This window comes from Saimiri boliviensis, chromosome 17 (genome assembly GCF_048565385.1).
Source record: "Saimiri boliviensis isolate mSaiBol1 chromosome 17, mSaiBol1.pri, whole genome shotgun sequence".
NCBI classification, from domain to species: Eukaryota; Metazoa; Chordata; class Mammalia; order Primates; family Cebidae; genus Saimiri; species Saimiri boliviensis.
This window is the reverse complement of record NC_133465.1, coordinates 55,945,714-55,957,999: the sequence shown is the minus strand read 5'-3', so window position 1 is coordinate 55,957,999 and position 12,286 is coordinate 55,945,714. Positions and strand designations below refer to the sequence as shown.

The window sequence follows — 12,286 nt, the reverse complement described above, 5'->3', positions numbered from 1 at the left end:
CAACTGCCATAAAATTTAGGACTTTGGTTGCCTCCAAAAGGAGATTGGGAAGCATGAGTGAGGGTCCAGGTTGCTCATGATGGTACATTTCTTGACCTGATGTTTTGTGACATGGCTCTTCGCTGTGTGATAAAATAATGAGTCATCTCTGTTTCATACACTTTTCTGTAGCGTGTCATATTTCACAATAAGAAAAGGCTAAAAGAAGTCCAGGCGTGGTGGCTCACGCCTGTAATCCCAACACTTTGGGAGACTGAGACAGGCGGATTATTTGAAGTCAGGAGTACAAGACTTGCCTGGCCAAGATGGTGAAACCCCGTTTCTACTAAAAATACAAAAACTAGATGGGCATGGTGGCACATGCCTGTATTCCCAGCTACTCAGGAGGCTGAGGCAGCAGAATCGCTTGAACCTGGGCGGCAGAGGTTGCAGTGAGCCAAGATTGCGCTACTGCACTCCAGCCTGGGCAACAGAGCAACACTCTGTCTCAAAAAAATAAAATTAAATTTAAAAAATAAAAATTTAAAACACAGTGGATATGTTTAACAAAGAAGCTGCTCTGTATTTTTCTCCTTCCTAATGAAAGCAGGAACCTTTCTTGAAGTAAGTAGAAGTTTGCAGCATTTCTGGCCTCCCCAGACGAATCAAGTGGCTGCTTCTGGCTTCTCAGTACACTTTCAATCCACCACTTTTCTTTCTCTCTCCTAGTCAGATGTGCTGTGTGTGTGTGTGTGTGTGTGTGTACATGTGAGTGTATGGGCGTGTGTGTGAATGTGTGTCTGAGAGCGTGAGTGTGTCAGTGTTTGCATGTATTTGTGTGAATGTGTGTGTGTGGATGAGTGTGTAAATGTTTACATCTGTGTGTTTGTGAACGTGTATGAGTGTGTACAAACACGCATATGTGTGAACGTGTGAATGTGTTTACATCTGTGTGTGTTAACATACATGTATTGTGTGTGCTTGTGTCTGTGTGAATGTAGGTATGAATGCAAATGTGAATGTGAGAGTATGTGTGACTGTGGATGAGTGTGTGTGCATGTTTACGCCTTTGTGTGTGAGTGTATATGAATGCGTGTGTGTGAGATGTGTGGGAATAGGTATGTGAATGTGAGTGTGTATGAGTGTGTTTGAGTGTGTGGAGTGTGTTTACATCTGTGTTTGTGAAGGTGTATGTATTGTGTGAACGTAGGTGTGAATGGGAGTGTGAATGGGAGTGTGTGAGTGAATGAATCTGTGTGTGGATGAGTGTGTGTTTGAGTGTGGAGTGTGTATTCATGTCTGTGTGTGAACGTGTATGTGTTGTGTGTGAATGTAGGTGTGAATGCGAGTGAATGTGTGAGTGAATGTGAATGTATGAGTGTGTGTGCATGTTTACATCTGTGTGTGTGTATGTGAGCATGTATGTGTGTGTGTGAACGTGCATGTGTCTGTATGTGATGTGTGTGGGGAATGAGTATGTGAATGTGTGTGAGCGTGCATGTTTACATCTGTGTGTGTGAGTGTATGTGAACGTGCATGTGTATGTCTGTGAGGTGTTTGGGAATGAGTGTGTGAGTATGCGAATGTGAGTGTGTGAAGGTGTGTGAGTGTTTACGTCCGTGTGTTTGAGCGTGCATGTGTGTGTGAATGAGTGTGTGTGTGTGTGCACAGGCGCCTGCGTGGCTCAGCCTCTGCCCTGGCCCTCTGGCCGCTGCATGCTCTCCCACAGCGCACCGTCTGCTGACTCTGCAGCCCTGCAGGCGGTCCTCGAACAGTCCATGACAGGAAGCCAGGCTTCCTGGGGTCCTGAGTCAGCAGAGCAGGAAGGAAACAAAGGCCTCAGAACCGCAGAAGAGAAAGAAGGCAGCCTGAAGACAGAAGGCGGCCCTCGGAAGACAGGGCTAGAGACCACGTATGTTGTGCTTGGAGTCCCCTTGCCTGGAAGGGAAGCGCAAACCCGGAGTCACACACTATCCTCTGACCTGTCTGACCTCGGCCTCTCTCTCCTGCAGTTTCTTCACCTGTGAAATAGGGAATAGCCTTCCCAGGGATTGAGGGATCACAGGCTTCTCAAACCTCGACTTGGATAGGGTAAGTCTACCGAAGATTACGTCTTATTACTTCAACAGTTTTAAAATGTTTTCTTCCTGCCTTTTATCTTCCATGTTTCAACTGGGAGAGAAGAAAAAAAGGAAAAAAGAGGCCGGGTGCGGTGACTCACACCTGTAATCCCAGCACTTTGGGAGGCCAAGGCTGGTGGATCACAAGGTCATGAGTTTGAGACCAGCCTGACCAATATGATGAAACCCTGTCTCTACTAAAAATATTTTAAAAATTAGCCGAGCATGGTGCCATGTGCCAGTAATCCCAGCTACTCAGGAGGCTGAGGTGGGAGACTTGCCTGAACCCAAAAGGCGGAGATTGCAGTGAGCCGAGATTGTACCACTGCACTGCAGCCTGGGTCAAAGAGCAAGACTGTCTCCAAAAAGAAAAAGGAAGGGAAGGAAAAAGAGTGAGTGGTGAAGATTTTGACTAAAAACCAGATTAAAAAAAAAAAAAAGTGGCTGAGTGCAGTGGCTCACACCTGTAATCCGAGCACTTTAGGAGGCCGAGGCAGGTGGATCAGGAGGTCACGAGTTCGAGACCAGCCTGACCAATATGATGAAACCCCATCTCTACTAAAAATACAAAAATTGGCCGAGAGTGGTGGCGCCTGCCTGTAGTCCCAGCCATTCGGGAGGCTGAGGCAAGAGAATCCCTTGAACCCAGGAAGCGGAGGATGCAGTGAGCTGAAATTCCGCCACTGCACGCCAACCAGAGCAAGACTCTGTCTCAAAAAAAAAAAAAGAAAGAAAGAAAAAGTATCCCCTAAAGTCCTTCTTCCTACAAAACAAAGTGTGTTTTAATTACAAGTCAAATTTCACTTTAAAGGAAGAAAATAGCCCTTAGGCATTTTCTGTTCTAGTTAATTTAACTTTAATTTTTGTCTCCAGCAGGTACCTCTTCAGTAGAAAAATTCAGTGAGGTTTCTCACACCTTCTACCTATGGGCCAGTTACATACAGAAGAGAAAACTGAAACTGAAAACTGATTTGTCATTTTTACAAAAAGTCGCTGAGAAGGAGAATTCCCAGTACAGAGTATGTAATTCTTTTGTGGCATTTCTGATGCTATAGGGTTAATCCAGTATGAAGAAAGTGACGAAGAGCAAGATTGATTTTTATGGATTCCACATTATATCCAAGTACTTGGCAACCCGCCCTCTCTTATGTTGCGAAACAAAAATGTGTTGCTTTCAGTGTGTTTTTAATAGGCCAAGCAGTTTGTTTGATCACAGTGCTCGGGTCCACACTCAGAGACACTAGAACATTCTCATTGCTTTAATGAATATCATGGTCTCCTGTTTGTACCCTAAAGAACCATTTGAGGGCTCAGGGAGTCATGTCCTGGGAGTGACTACAGTTCTCGGACCTCAGTCCCACTGTCTCAGCCTAAACCATTCAAAGGGACCCAGAGCCAGATTTGCAAAATATTTTGCAAAACTTGCAAAAACCCCACCAGTTTTAGATTTTGAAATTATTGGCACAGTCAAGTGTCTACAATCATGAAATTCTCATGATTGGGGTGGAACAGATTTCTATAAACAAAGCAAACTCCAGTCTCTCCAACCTGCTCTAGAAATATCTGTACCTGGCTGGGTGCAGTGGCTCACGTGGAGGCCGAGGCAGGCAGATCACCTGAGGTCAGGAGATCAAGACCAGCCTGGCCAACATTGCAAAACCACCTCTCTACTAAAAATATAAAAATTGGCTGGGCGCAGTGGCTCAAGCCTGTAATCCCAACACTTTGGGAGGCTGAGGTGGGTGGATCACCTGAGGTCAGGAGTTTGAGACTAGCCTAGTCAACGTGGCAAAAACCCATGTCTACTAAAAACACAAAATTGGCCAGGCACAGTGGCTCACGCCTGTAATCCCAGCACTTTGGAAGGCTGACTCGGGTGGATCACCTGAGATCAGGAGTTCAAGACCAGCCTGACCAACATGGAGAAACCTTGTCTCTACTAAAAATACAGAAATTAGCTGGGCATAGTGGCACATGCCTGTAATCCCAGCTACTCAGGAAGCTGAGGCAGGAGAATTGCTTAAACCTGGGAGACGGAGGTTGCAGTAAGCCGAAATCGCCTCATTGCACTCCAACCTGAGCAACAAGAGTGAAACTCCATCTCAAAAAAAAAAAATATATATATATATATATATATATATATATATATCAGCTGGGTATGGTGGTGTGCACCTGTAATTCCAGCTACTTGGGAGGCTGAAGCATGAGAATAGTTTAAACCCAGGAAGCAGAAGTTGCAGTGATCCAAGATCATGCCACTGCACTCCATCCTGGGCAAAAGAGCAAGACTCTGTCTCAAAAAAAAAAAAAAAAAGGAAAAAAAAATTTATACCCAAAGAAAAGGGTCCCTTCCAGCTCAAGGATGTTTTAGCATATTTTACCCCAACTCATCTCTTTGCCCCACAAGCTTGACCAAAAGGCAAAAATATCCCTTATGATTCTCCTCACAAGAAGGGAACCAAGTGTTTACTGGATGCAAGGCAATTTGTTTAAGGAGCCTAAAAAAACATGGCCAGGCACAGTGGCTCACGCATGTAATCCCAGGTCTCTGGGAGGCCGAGGTGGGCAGATCATTTGAGGTCAGGAGTTGGAGACCAGCCTGGCCAACATGATGAAACCCCGTCTCTACTAAAGATATAAAAATTAGCCGGGTGTGGTTGCGTGCGCCTGTAATCCCAGCTACTCGAGAGGCTGAGGCATGAGAATCACTTGAATCCTGGAGGTGGAGGTTGCAGTAAGCCAAGATAATGCCACTGCACTCCAGTCTGGGTGGCAAAATGAGACTCCGTCTCAAAATAAATAAATAAATAAAACAAAGAGATGCAGCCATGATAAAGAACGAAATCATGACCTTTGCAGGGACAGGGATGGAGGTAGAGGCCATTGTCCTTAGCAAACTAACACAAACAGAAAACCAAGTACCGCATGTTGTCACACACAAGTGGGAGCTATATGAGAACACACATAGAGGGGAACAGCACACACTGGAGCCTTTTGGAGGGTGAAGGGTGGGAGGAAGGAGAGGATCAGGAAAAGTAACTAGTGGCCGGGTGAGGGGCTCACACCTATAATCCCAGCACTTTAGGAGGCCAAGGCAGACAGATCACCTGAGGTCGGGAGTTCGAGACCAGCCTGACCAACATGGAGAAACCCCGTCTCTACTAAAGATAAAAAATTAGCTGGGCATGGTGGTGCATGCTTGTAATCCCAACTACTCGGGAGGCTGAGCCATGAGAATCACTTGAACCCGGGAGGTGGAGGTTGTGGTAAGCCGATCACGCCGCTGCACTCCAGCCTGGGCAACAAGTGAAACTCCGTCTCAAAAAAAAAAAAAAAGAAAAAAAAAAGGTCTATTGACTCAAAAGCCTGGTAAGCAGCTTTCACTCTTTTCACCAAACCTTACCTTCCATAGTCTTGACCAAAGGTAAATATCTCTTATGATTCACATTACAAGAAAAGAGCCAACTGTTTATTGCATGTAAGGCAGTTTTTTTAAAGAAATCCTTTAAAAAATCTGTTGACTCAAAAGCCTTGTGACCAGCATTCACAGTACTCACCAGACCTCATCAGAGCCACAACAATAAACCTTCCCATAGTAGTCAACTCTGGTGTCCCAGAAGACAGCGGCAGAGCTATGGTTGATTTATGAGTCGTTACTAACATTCCTACTTGCACACAGTTGGATTTCTTTTCAATATAGCCCAACTTTTTTTTCTGGCCCTTGTACCACATTCGCTTGCCTGATTTAGTTATCTAAAGGCTTTAGGTGAAGTCAGGAGAGTTTCCAGCACTACAAATGATGATTGGAAGTGCTGATGATTCTTATACCAAATAAAGCTGTCCTCACCAGAATTCTCACAAAGTGAAAGGCCGCAGTCCCGGGAACCTAAAAGCCAGCATCAAGCAGGACAGAGCAGGGCTGAACTTGAGCCTCCTGTTACTCTTCGGGTCCTCTATTTCTTTCTTCCTTGTCTCTTTCTTTTTTTGAGACAGTGTCTCCCTCTGTCACCCAGGCTAGAGTGCAGTGGCATGATCTCAGCTCACTGCAACCTCCACCTCCTGGGTTCAAGTAATTCTCCTGCCTTAGCCTCCCAAGTAGCTGGGACTACAGGGCTGCACCACCATACGCAGCAAATTTTTGAATTTTTATTATATACAGGGTTTCACCATGTTGGCCAGGCTAGTCTCAAACTCCTGACCTCAGGTTATCTGCCCACCTTGGCCTCTCAAAGTGCTGGGGTTATAGGTGTGAGCCACCCCAACCGGCCACTGGTTATTTTTCCTCATCCTCTCCTTCCTCCCATCCTTCACCCTCCGAAAGGCTCCAGTGTTTGCTGTTCCCCTCTGCGTGTCTGTGTGTTCTCATGCACTAAGCCACCTCGTCTGGCCACTTTCCTCCTTGTCTCTTATCCTTATTTTCCTTCTCTTCCCTTTCTCCCTATTCAGCTAGTCTTTTTTTTTTTTTTTTAATGAGACAGTGTCTCACTCTGTTGCCCAAGCTGAGGTGCAGTGGTGTGATCGCAGCTTACTGCACCCTCCACCTCCCAGTCTCAAGCAATCCTTCTGCCTCAGCCTCCCAAGTAGCTGGGTGTATAGAATGCCTGGTTGATTTTTGTATTTTTTATAGAGACAGGGCTTTGCCATGTTTCCCCACCTATTCTTGAACTCCTGGGCTCAATCCTCCCATCTCAGCCTCCTAAAGTGCCTGGATTACGGGCGTGAGCCTCCTCGGCCAGCTCACCTAAAGTCTTAATCGCTTACTAAATTACAGCTCTTACCCAGAACTCTCACCTATCTTTCGTTCCTACCTTCCAGGGCATCCTAAGGTTGTTCCCATTTTCTTTTCCTCTTTGAAAACATCTCCTGTCTCTGCTTACATGTCCTAGACCACCCACCTCCAAATCTAATATCCTTTATGCCACCAGGTGATCCCAATACTGTCACTTCAGTCATGACTGCAAGATTTTTCTTACTGATTCATCTCATCTTGCATTGGTACACAGGTTTGTTGCACACCCCAATATCCATTCTCTCCCTCCTTGATTTTCAGATGGAACATGGCTGCCAAGACTACAGTTCAAAGCCTCTCTTGCAGTGAGAAATTGTCCTGGAACAGGCTGGGCATGGTGGCTCACGTCTGTAATCCCAGCACTTTGGGAGGCCAAGGCAGGTGGATCACCTGAGGTCAGGAGTTCGAGACCAGCCTAACCAACATGGAGAAACCTGTCTCTACTAAAAATACAAAATTAGCCAGGCTTGGTGGCACATACCTGTCATCCCAGCTACTCAGGAGGCTGAGGCAGGAGAATAGCTTGAACCCGGGAGGCAGAGGTTGCAGTGAGCCAAGATAGGGCCATTGCACTCCAACCTAGGCAACAAGAGTGAAACTCCATCTCAAAAGAAAAGAAAAAAGAGAAATTGTTCTGGAACAAAGAGTTGCAACCAAAACTATTGCGTGCATTGTCTGAAAATGTCCTTTAAAAAGGTTTATGGGCACTGTTTTTCACTCCTTCCTATTTCCTACTGGGGAGAATATGGGTGTGCAGTCTGAAACTTGAGCAGCCAGCTTGGATTGTGAGGCTATGTGCTAAGCATATCAGAGCATTAAAACTAGAGGTGTTGGCCCAGCATGGTGGCTCACACCTGTAATGCCAGCACTTTGGGAGGCCAAGGCAGATAGATCACCTGAGGTCAGGAATTTGAGACCAGCCTGGCCAACATGGTGAAACCCTGTCTTTACTAAAAATACGAAAATTAGCTAGGCATGGTATTGTGCACCTGTAGTCCCAGCTACTTGGGAGGCTGAGGCAAGAGAATGACTTGAACCAGGGAGATGGAGGTTGCAGTGAGCCGAGATCACATCATTGCACTTCAACCTGGCCAACAAGAGCGAAACTCTTATCTCAAAAAAAAAAAAAAAAAAAAAAAAAAAGAGGGCTCTGGCACAATGGCACATGCCTATAATCCCAGCACTTTGGGAGGCTGAGGTGGGCAGATCACTTGAGGCCAGGCGTTCAAGACCAGCCTCGCCAACATGATGAAACCCCATCTCTACTAAAAAAAGTTTTTTTAAATACAAAAAATCAGCCAGGTGTGTTGGCACACACCTGTAATGCCAGCTACTAGGGGGCAAAGGTGGGAGGATCACTTGAGCCTGGGAAGTGGAGGTTATAGTGAGCCAAGATCACACCACTGCACTCCAGCCTCAGCAACAGAGTGAGACTCTGTCTCAAAAAACGGCAAGAAAACTGAGGCGTCTTTAGTCTCTGATGATTAGGGAACTCCATACTAGCCCTAGAATGACCATGTGAATTCTGTTATTTGAGTGAGAAACTAAACTTCCATCACTTTTAAGCCCTACTCTCCCCCTGCCTTTTTTTGAGACAGTGTCTTGCTCTGTTGCCCAGGCTAGAGTGCAGTGGCACGATCTCAGTTCACTGCAACTTCCACCTCCTGGGTTCGAACGATTCTCCTGCCTCAGCTTCCCAAGTAGCTGGGACTACAGGCACCTGCCACCACGCCCGGCTAATTTTTTGTGTTTTTAGTAGAGACAGGGTTTCACCGTGTTGGCCAAGCTGGTCTTGAACGCCTGACTTTGTGATCTGCCAGCCTCGGCTTCTCAAAGTGCTGGGATTACAGGCATGAGCCACTGCGCCTGGCCTCCCCACTATTAATTTTTTAAATATGTGTAGCCAGATGTACATTCTAACATATGGAAGTTATAAAGTTGACTTGCATATAAATCTAGTTTATATGGCCCAGCACTAGGCCCATCCCAAAGTCATCAGGCTCAGGGTGGGCCTTGGAAAGAAAACAGATACAGGGTAGGAAATTCTACTGACTCAAAACCCTTCCGAGCAGTTTTCACGGGCTTACCAAAGTCCCTTAGTGCCACAGAAAACATCTCATAATAGCTTTAGTGTCCAGAGGCAGAAGATACTATAATATTTTGTAACATTTTTGGTATAATTGTACTATTCTTGCAAGAATAGTAGAGGGAGTTCCCATACAACCTTCACCCACATTCCCCAAATGTTAATATTTTTATCACATTTGCTTTATCATTCTCACTGTATTTTCTTCTGAAACATTTGAGAGTAAGTTGCAGACATACTGCCCCTTTACCTCCAAACACTTTTTTTTTCTTGAGATAGGGTCTTGCTCTGTTACCCAGGCTTGAGTGCAGTGGTGTGGATCATGGCTCACTTGCAGCCTCAACCTCCTGGGCTCCAGCAATTTTCTCACCACAAGAAGCTGGGAGTACAGGTGGGTGCAACCATGCCCAGATAAGTTTTGTTTTTTGTTTCTTGGGGTTCTTTTTGCATAGACGAACTCTCACTATGTTGCCCTGGCTAGTCTCGAACTCCGAGCTCTCAAACTCCGGCCTTGGCCTCCCAAAGCACTAGGTTTATAGGCATGAGCCACCACATTCAGCCTTTAAACACTAAACAAGGAATTTTGTGGGAACATAACCACAGTAAGATGATTAAAATCAGAAAATTCACCTTCATACAATACTATTCACTAACTATAGACTTCTTTCAGATTTTGCCAATTACCCCAATCATGTTCTTTTTAAAGAATTTCAAATCACCTGTTGCATTCTGTGGTCATGTCTTTTTGGTCTTCTTCAACTTGGAAAGATTTCTCAGGCTGGCCCTGACTTACACAGCCTTGACTTTTTAAAAATAAATAAATAAATATATATATATATATATTTTTTTTAATTGCATTTTAGGACATTTTTGAGGAGTCGGTTGTTCTGCAGAATGTCCCTCAGTTTGGGAATATCTGTTGCTTTTCTCAGGACTAGATTCCATTTGTGCATTTGGGGCAGGAATACACCAGAAGTAACGCTGTTCTCTTCTCAGCACATCACAGCAGGTGACCTGTGACGTCAGTGTGTCCTGTTACCCGGGATGTTAATTTTGATCATTGGTTAAGATGGTGTCTACCAGCTGCCTTCACGGCAAAGTTAATATTTTCTCTTTGTAAAAATAAGTGTTATGTACCTGGGTACTTGGCTCATGCCTGAAATCCCAACACTTTGGGAGGACGAGGCAGGCGGATCACCTGAGGTCAGGAGTCAAGACCAGCCTGACCAACATGGTGAAGCAACCCCATGTCTACTAAAAAAATACAAAAATTAGGCTGGGTGGCTCATGCCTGTAATCCCAGCACTTTGGGAGGCCAGGGCGGGCAGATCACCTGAGATCAGGAGTTCCAGACCAGCCTGACCAATATGGAGAAACCCTATCTCTATTAAAAATATGAAATTAGTGGGACATGGTGGTGCATGCCTGTAATCCCAGCTACTCAGGAGGCTGACACAGGAGAATTGCTTGAACCTTTGAGGCAGAGGTCTTGGTGAGCTGAGATCGCACTACTGCACTCCAGCCTAGGCAACAAGAGTAAAACTTCATCTGAAACACACACACACACACACACACACACACACACCAAAATTAGCCTGGCAGCCAGGCTAGGTAGCTCATGCCTGTAATTCCAGCACTTTGGGAGGCTGAGGCAGGCGCATCACGAGATCATGAGTTCGAGACCAGCCTGGCCAACATGGTGAAATCCCCTCCCTACTAAAGATACAAAAAATTAGCTGGATGTGGTGGCACATGCCTGTAATCCCAAATACTTGGGCGGCTGAGGCAGGAGAATCTCTTGAACCCAGGAGGCGGAGGTTGCAGTGAGCTGAGATCACGGCACAGCACTCCAGCCTGGCAACAGGGTGAGACTCTGTCTCAAAAAAAAAAAAAGCCTGGTTCCTGTCCCCAGCTACTCAGGAGGCTGAAGTGGGAGAATCCCTTGAACCCAGGAGGCAGAAGTTACAGTGAGCAGAGATTGCACCATTGCACTCCAGCCTGGGAGACAAGAGCGAAAATCCATAAATAAATAAATAAATAAATAAAGTGTGAAACACTTTGAGACTGTAAATAAGTCTGTGATCCTCCAACTTTCACCCAAACCTTTTAGCATTCATTGATGATTCTTGCATGAATCAATTAGCGTGATGATTGGCCAATAGAGATATTATAACACTTTGATTTTCTTTTCCATGGAAGATTGAAATTTAGAATGACATGAAAACAAACCCTGTGAGACGTAGAGGAAAAAAAAAGAAAGAAAGAAAGAAAACAAAAACCCAGACACATGGTGCTTATTTCCATGAACAGTATATAAATAAAAATAATTTACCAATTAGGAAATCTCTTTTTGGCTGGGCGTGATGGTTCACGCTTGTAATCCCAGCACTTTGGGAGGCTGAGGGCGGATCTCCTGAGGTCGGGAGTTCGAGACCAGCCTGACCAACATGGAGAAACCCATCTCTCCTAAAAATACAAATTAGCCAGGCATGGTGGCATGTTCCTATAATTCCAGCTACTCGGGAGGCTAAGGCAGGAGAATTGCTTGAACCGGGAGGTGGAGGTTGTGGTGAGCTGAGATTGCGCCACTGCACTCCAGCCTGGGCAACAGCCAGACTCTGTCTCAAAAAAAAAAAAAAAGAAAGAAATTTGTTTTTAAACACAAAGCATGTGTTTGGAGTTGTGCCAGACCTTAGGATTCAAAAGTAAATTAGTCTGTGGCCCTACCACTGTGAACACGCCTGATCTCATCTGATCTCAGAAGTTAAGTAGGGTCAGGCCTGGTTAGTACTTGCATAGGAGGCTAACAGGGAATACCACGTGCTGTAAGCTAAAAAAAAAAAAAAAAAAAAAAATAGTAAATGAGATATCCGAGTTATCAGGGAGCACACTTGTTTAACAGAGGACACGTGAATAAACAACACAGTAAGGGCTATTTCTGGAACCAGGTTCCTTGTATGGTAGGGTCTGGGGCTCTGCTGTGGTGCTGTGGAGTGGTGTAAGATGACACAATTTCTTTGTCATGGAGCTATTTGCATACATTGAGAAAGATAAGTTGCATTCTGGGAGACAAAAACTTGAATCCTATATGTCACTGATGTATCTGAGGAACTTGGGTGACCAGGTAAGAGCAAGATTGCCAGAAAGGACTATAGAAGCCTTAAAAAAAGATCTCACTTTAAACAAACGAAGAGTTGGTTGGGTGAGTCAGCCACCCTGGCCTAAGACCCTCATAGTCCTTGTTTGGGGAAGTCCCACCTGATAACATGTCAAACATGAAATATACCCTTATCTCATATTATATTAATTGAT

At 45.2% G+C, this 12,286-nt stretch overlaps 1 long non-coding RNA gene and 1 pseudogene across 1 annotated transcript; both read left to right on the top strand.

The window, feature by feature from the left end:
* The first annotated feature begins 936 nt into the window (after positions 1-936).
* Positions 937-4,132, top strand: LOC141581728 (uncharacterized). The gene is made up of 3 exons (XR_012514474.1): positions 937-1,891; positions 1,992-2,070; positions 2,973-4,132. It is a non-coding gene; the product is annotated as an uncharacterized LOC141581728 (long non-coding RNA).
* Positions 4,133-11,687: 7,555 nt separating this feature from the next.
* On the top strand, positions 11,688-11,806 carry LOC120366952 (5S ribosomal RNA; annotated as a pseudogene).
* Positions 11,807-12,286: the final 480 nt, after the last annotated feature.